Here is a 5,964-nt window from a genome sequence, read left to right as displayed (position 1 = left end):
ACACCAGGTACTGAAGATTACGGGCTCTGAATCAGAGCTATCTGGGTTCTAATCCTTAGACAGGAGAGTTTACCTTTCTGAACCTCTGCCTCCTAATCGCTGACACATTGTTGCTGGTACAAAGTAGACAATACACAGCAACTACTATTTTTATTTTAGATCCATAAGAAGTGGGTGTGTGGGTGGCTCAGTTGGTTGAACCTCTGACTTCAGCTCAAGTCATGATCTCATGGTTTGTGATTTCAAACCCTGGGTCAGGCTCTGTGCTGACAGCTCAGAGCCTGGAGCCTGCTTCGGATTCTGTGTCTCCCTCTCTCTCTGCCTTCCCCTACTCGCACTCTGTCTCTCTCTCTCTCTCAAAAATAAATAAACATTTAAAAAAAGAGGTGGGTGTGGAGTGTTACCGATTGGGAGTAAGGAAGCTTGCATTTTGGGATGAACCGCTCAGTCTTTAAGAAGCTTTACTTTGCCACCTCCATGCCCCTCATCCACTTCTCTCACTCCATCAACTCAACCTACCTAGTCATCAGCTTCAGAGCATCACGGACTCCCCTCTGGGCCAAATTGTAAAACCATGGATTCATCCCCCTCCACTTATGCACTGTCTTCCTTTTTCCAAAGCCCCCACATTTTCCCCACTCCCGTCTACTCCCAGAATATTGGAAGCACTCACTTATACTAGAACATGAAGGGCTAATATGCACAAAAAAATTTTTTTTCTGGCTTCCCTATCTGATCCTAACCCACCACCCAGAAAGTTCTCTGTCCAAAGAAGGATCACCACCTTTGGTTAAAAAGATGAGCACCCATGGAGGGATTTCTGGCAAGCAGCTGAGGAGTCTGAGAGAAGTAGCCAAGGCACCAGATACCCCAAATCCCTGAGAAATGTAAGTGCAGCTCTGTTAACTCATATAACTGGTGTGACTCAGGCCCTTTTGCTGATCCCTGAGAGGCCCCCCTGACTACGTCCATGCTACAGAAAAGACAAAAGAGGCTCAGAGAGGGGTTAGGCTGGCAGGATTCCAGTCTGAGACTCTCCTCATTGTCTCTCAAGGCCCCAGCCTCACCCCTGCCCAGATACTGACTAGGGAAGGGGCTCCTCCTTACCCCTGCAAGGTCCCTGCAGCTCAGTCTTGAGAGGTCCTGTTCCCCAGGCCCTCTGCTTTTGCCTGAGTCTAATCATAGGTTGGCCTTATATAGTAGCTGGGTCTGAGCCCAGACCTAGAGAGGGAAACACCATGTAATTACGAGATACTGGAATCCAGATTTGCTCTGCAAATCGGGCATTGAGCTCCAAAACCACAAATGTTTGTGGTTTGTGGCTAATTCTGAGAGCTATGTTTATTCCCGGATGGTGTCACCTGAGCTGAGGTCTATCAGCCCCTGGTCTGGACTTGTTACTGAAGACCCCAGCTAGGACCCCACTCCAGATGGCTTGGGCAGCCAGGAAGTGCTCGGGACCGGACTCAGCAGTGGGCTAACTCAGATGCAGACTCAGCTCAACCCCCAACTCACTGCATGACCTTGGGCCAGCCACTGCCCTTCTCTGTGCTTCTCATCCTTTCCATCTGTTAAATGGGTATAATACCTGCTTTACAGAACTGATTTGAAGATTCAGGGAAATGCATAGAGATCTGGCTCTTCAAACTTGGGGCTGGTGTGAAGAGAACAAGTGGATGGGCTTCTTTTGACCTGCAGATTTTCCTCCCAATATTTCGTTATGAACTGTTCACATGTACAGCAAAGTTGGAAGAATTGTGCCCTGAAGACCCACACACTTATCACCTCACACCCACCAGCTACATCCACCATTCACAAACTGTTATACTTGATTCATCACGTATTTACCTATCCATCCACCCATCCATTCATCATTTAAAAAATGTATTTCAAAGTAAACTGCAGGGAATGGTACATTTCCCTGTAAACACTTCAATACATATGCCATTGCAATTGTTTTCATTGGACATAAAGTTTACAGACAGTGAAAGGCACAAGTTTCAAGTGTTTATTTGTTGAATTTTGACAGTTTTAAACAACAATGTAGCCCATACCTTTGTCTCAGTATAGAACATGTCCATCACCCCAGAATGTTCCCTCTTGCCCCTTCCCAGGCAATGCCTCCAGAGGCAGCCACTGCCCCTCCAAGGCTGGCTGGGACACAGCCCGGGCCCCTTCCTTGGCATCCAAGGTGGATCTGCTCCTCTCCGTACACCGTGCTGTTCACTCCACTCCCCATCCCATTCCCTGTCTCTGGGCCTTTGCTCGTGCAGTATTTGCCACAGAATACCCTTCTCCAGACTCCACTGGTCAGAGTTGTATGGAAATGTCAGCTGCTCTGGAAAGCTTTCTGTGCCAACCCAACCCTGCCCCTCCCTTGGACCACCCAGCCCCTTTGGCAGCCCACGTGATATGGTGTTGCTCTGGCAAAGCGGGTGTGCACCCCACTCCAGCCAGCACCCCGGTGCCAAGGTAGGGGATGACGAACGCATGCTCTCACTCTCCAGCGAGCACGAGCTCTCTGAGTCCTCCCTGCTTCTCACCCCCAGCCCCAGTCTGGGTCCTGCCTCTGTGTTTCCCTGAGGCCACCTCTGCCCCGCCCCCTCCAGGTCCTCCCAAGAGCTGCTCAGAGTGAGGGGGCATTTCTGGCTCCCCATCAAGGCCTGCTCTCAGGCGGGGCTGAGAAGAAACGTGTGTCCCTGAATTCTGCAAGGAGGTCCCTGGAGGCAGGGGGTTTGTCAAGTCCTGCCGAGCTCCCTGTCCTCACTGATGCCCGGGCCAGCCCCACCCTGGGACTCAGTTTCCTCATCTGCAGCGAGCGCATCAGTGAACAGGCTTTGGGGCCGGATGTGGGATTTGAATCCTGCTGCCACTTCTCTCCAGGCCTCTGTTTCTTTGGTTTTGAGATGGTGACCAGGATGAGCCCGCCTCAAAGGCTGTTGTGAGGATCGAGTGCCTTCATCATGTGAAGCGCCAAGAATGAGGCCCAACACATAGTAGGTGCTCAGCAGGTGGTATTTTTATCCCCATCCCCTGGGTCCCTGCTGGTTCCACATGGCAGCAAATCTGAGAAAGCCCCAACAGAGTGAGAAGAGGCTTTACCCCCAGCCCTGGGCTACCTTATCGTTTATGGGGGCTGGAAGGGCTCTACGACAGGGACCCCGAGAACCCTATATATCCGTGTACCCCTCACATCCTCTTTGCACCCTGCACCCCGGACAAGCACCTCTCTAGAGCCTCAGTCTGGCCACCTGAGAAAGAGGCATAACTACTTCTTCAGCTGGGTTTGGAGTCAGCCATCTGGGATGTGCCTAGCGCCTCGTGGGGGCTCAGTAAACAGCCGCCCCCTTTGGGGCTCCCCATTGTCTGGCGTTTAGTGCGATGTAGATGCTTGTTAAACAAATACATTACCTTTTAAAACTGAGACACAATGTTGTGGGCTTCCCCTTTCTGGCAGGGAGCAGTGCGCACCGTAAACTATAGGGGGCAGTGCGCACAGAGAGGTGGTTATTGTCAGTCCCCGGAGGCCCCGTGCCCTCCTCAGGCCCGAGACCAGCCAGACCCTGGTGGCCATGAGGCTGTTCTGTCCCCTGGAGCCCCCAGAGGATTAGTACAGCTTTGGCGCCAGGGAGATCACCTGGACTTAGCGTCCAAAAGGCTCCTTTGTCTGAGGCGGAAGCAACCAGGCCCTGGGAGGTGACTCCCCCAAAGGTGACTGAGTCATGCAGGGGACCAAGAAGGGGGGCTCCTGCAGGGGGGCCGAGGGACAGGAAACAGAACCGCTCCCACTCCTGACCCCTCCTTCAGCCTGGTCTCTGTCATGAATGGTCAGCTGCCAGGGCTGCAAGGGGGCTGCCCATGGGGTGGGGGGGGGTGGGGGGGACTCCCTGTACATCTAATTTCAGCCCCCTACTCTAAGTGCAGAAGTTCAGAGCTGGGTTTGGAGCCAGGGGGCCTGCGTTCAAATCCTGGCCTTGTCACTGCCCAGCTGTATGGCCATGGGCAAGTCACCTAACTTCTCTGGTGCCTCAGCATCCTCTCTTACAGAATGAGGGTAAAAACAGTTCTAGGGAAGCAGGGTTGATTCAAGTAGTTGAAAATACAGTGATTCTAAAGCACTTGGATCAGTAAATATATAAAAAATGTAGCAAGTATTGCTTTTAGAGCGTAGCCGTGAAAAGCCCAGGGTCGGAAGCATCTGGTTCAAGCCTCGGCTCGACCACCGAGGAGCTGTCCAGGTTCATGTCTCTGAGCCTCCGTTTCCTCATATGTAAAATAGACAGATCCTATCCGCCGATTATGGTCACGATGAAAATGAAATGAGATAAGGGATGTTAAGCATGTAACACGAGCCTGATCCCACTCGCTGCCCAGTGGGGATAAGCTTCCCTCATGGCTACTGCATGAGGCCACAGGACTCACCATCATGAGTCAGATCCTGTCCCTGACCTTGGGCGCTCTTGGCTGAGTGGGAAAATGGGACCAAGGGGTGACAATCCAGTGTGGTGGGTACAGTACTGGGCCTTGCCAGCAGCACAGTGAGGCTGGGGGTTGCAGGTACCCTGTGTGCTGAGGGATGCCTGGAGTTTGCCAGGCATACTTGGTGGGGGCGGGGGGAGGGTGTCCAGTGCTCCAGGAAGACGGAAATGCCATGCAAGGGCCTGGCTCGACGTCCTGCACATTTACCACCTGCCAGGCACTCTGTGCTTCGCATTTCCTCCTTGAATCCTCAGATGACCTATGAGTGAGTCCTAGAGTGTTCCCATTTCACAGATGGAGAGCCTGAGACACAGAGACAACTCTGCTCCTTCTCCATGCTCCCAGAGGAATCGGCTGAGGCCAGGGCATGGGCAATCTCAGGTGCCAACCTGGGATTTTGGATGATTTCCTGGTGGCAGTGCAAATCCAGGTGACGAAGGGTTGTCAGAGGGGATGAGATGGTCAGGTGAGGTCGAGGAAGGGCTGGCGGAGGATGGGATGGGAGAGAGGAGGGAGGGACAGAGAGATGAGGAGGGTGCGCTGGGTGCAGGTGGAGAGGAGGGAGTAGATGGAGGCATGGTGAGCAGGACCATGAGCTCGCCATCCTGAGGGCTAGGTAACCCGCAAAACCTTATTACTATCCTCCCCAAGTTACTGATGAAGAAATTGAGAGTCAGAGAGATTGAATGATGCACCCAAAGCCATATGGCTAAGCAGCAGGTAAAATGGGATTTGAACTCAGTCAGCTAACCTGGGCCACTCAATTAAACGTTTTCCTGTTCTGGACAGGAGCGGCGAGACAATGGAAGTGCGAAAAGAGTCAAAGAGAAATCCCAGCATGCCACTTAGCACTGGGCTTGGCATACAGGCCAATAGATTCCTATAACTGTAGGGTGAGTGGATGAGGGGGTGCGGAAGGGAAGGAAGTGCCGGGAGCCCACCTTCATCACCCACCTGATGGCACAGCCCAGGGGGTCGAGAAGACTGCAAAGCAGGACTCCGGAAGTGAAGCTACTGATACCCCTTCTGCTAATCAATCAGCTTATTCAATCAGCTTACAGTTTTCTTACTGGGCCTTTCCCTATAACTTAGCAATCAGTTAATCATTAAGGGCTCTTTGGAGAAAACATGCCCTGTAAAAGGTTACCGTGGGCAGAAACTAAGAAAGCAGTCACGCTCCAATTTCTCTAAAGAATAGGCTCTACCAGCTTCAGCTAAAACAATTGGAACATAAATCTAGAAAGTAACTAGCCCTCTAGCTTGTCAGGCATAGAAATAGTAAGAGTAAAGATTAATTCTTTGAAGTAAAAGAGCAGAAACGCAAGGAAATAACCAGAAAGTTTTCTCATGGATGAATTCCCTGAGAACATTCTGAGAGTAAAAACAAAGGCTTGACACCAACATATAGAAAGTAGAAAGCGATATAAGCTTGCTGAAGAATCAGTAAACCGTCCAGATTGGTTCACCCGAGCTGTCTGTGTCCAT

General features: G+C 51.6%; 1 protein-coding gene across 1 annotated transcript in view; it reads right to left on the bottom strand.

Moving 5' to 3' along the window:
* The window catches only part of BPIFB4 (BPI fold containing family B member 4), a 36,148-nt gene that overhangs the window by 24,566 nt on the left and 5,618 nt on the right, over positions 1 to 5,964 (bottom strand). The gene's annotated exons all lie outside the window — the stretch shown is intronic.

The sequence above is a fragment of the Suricata suricatta genome, chromosome 12, assembly GCF_006229205.1.
Source record: "Suricata suricatta isolate VVHF042 chromosome 12, meerkat_22Aug2017_6uvM2_HiC, whole genome shotgun sequence".
In the NCBI taxonomy this organism is placed as follows: domain Eukaryota; kingdom Metazoa; phylum Chordata; class Mammalia; order Carnivora; family Herpestidae; genus Suricata; species Suricata suricatta.
The sequence above is the reverse complement of the archived record's forward strand: the minus strand, read 5'-3'. Positions and strand labels throughout refer to the sequence as shown.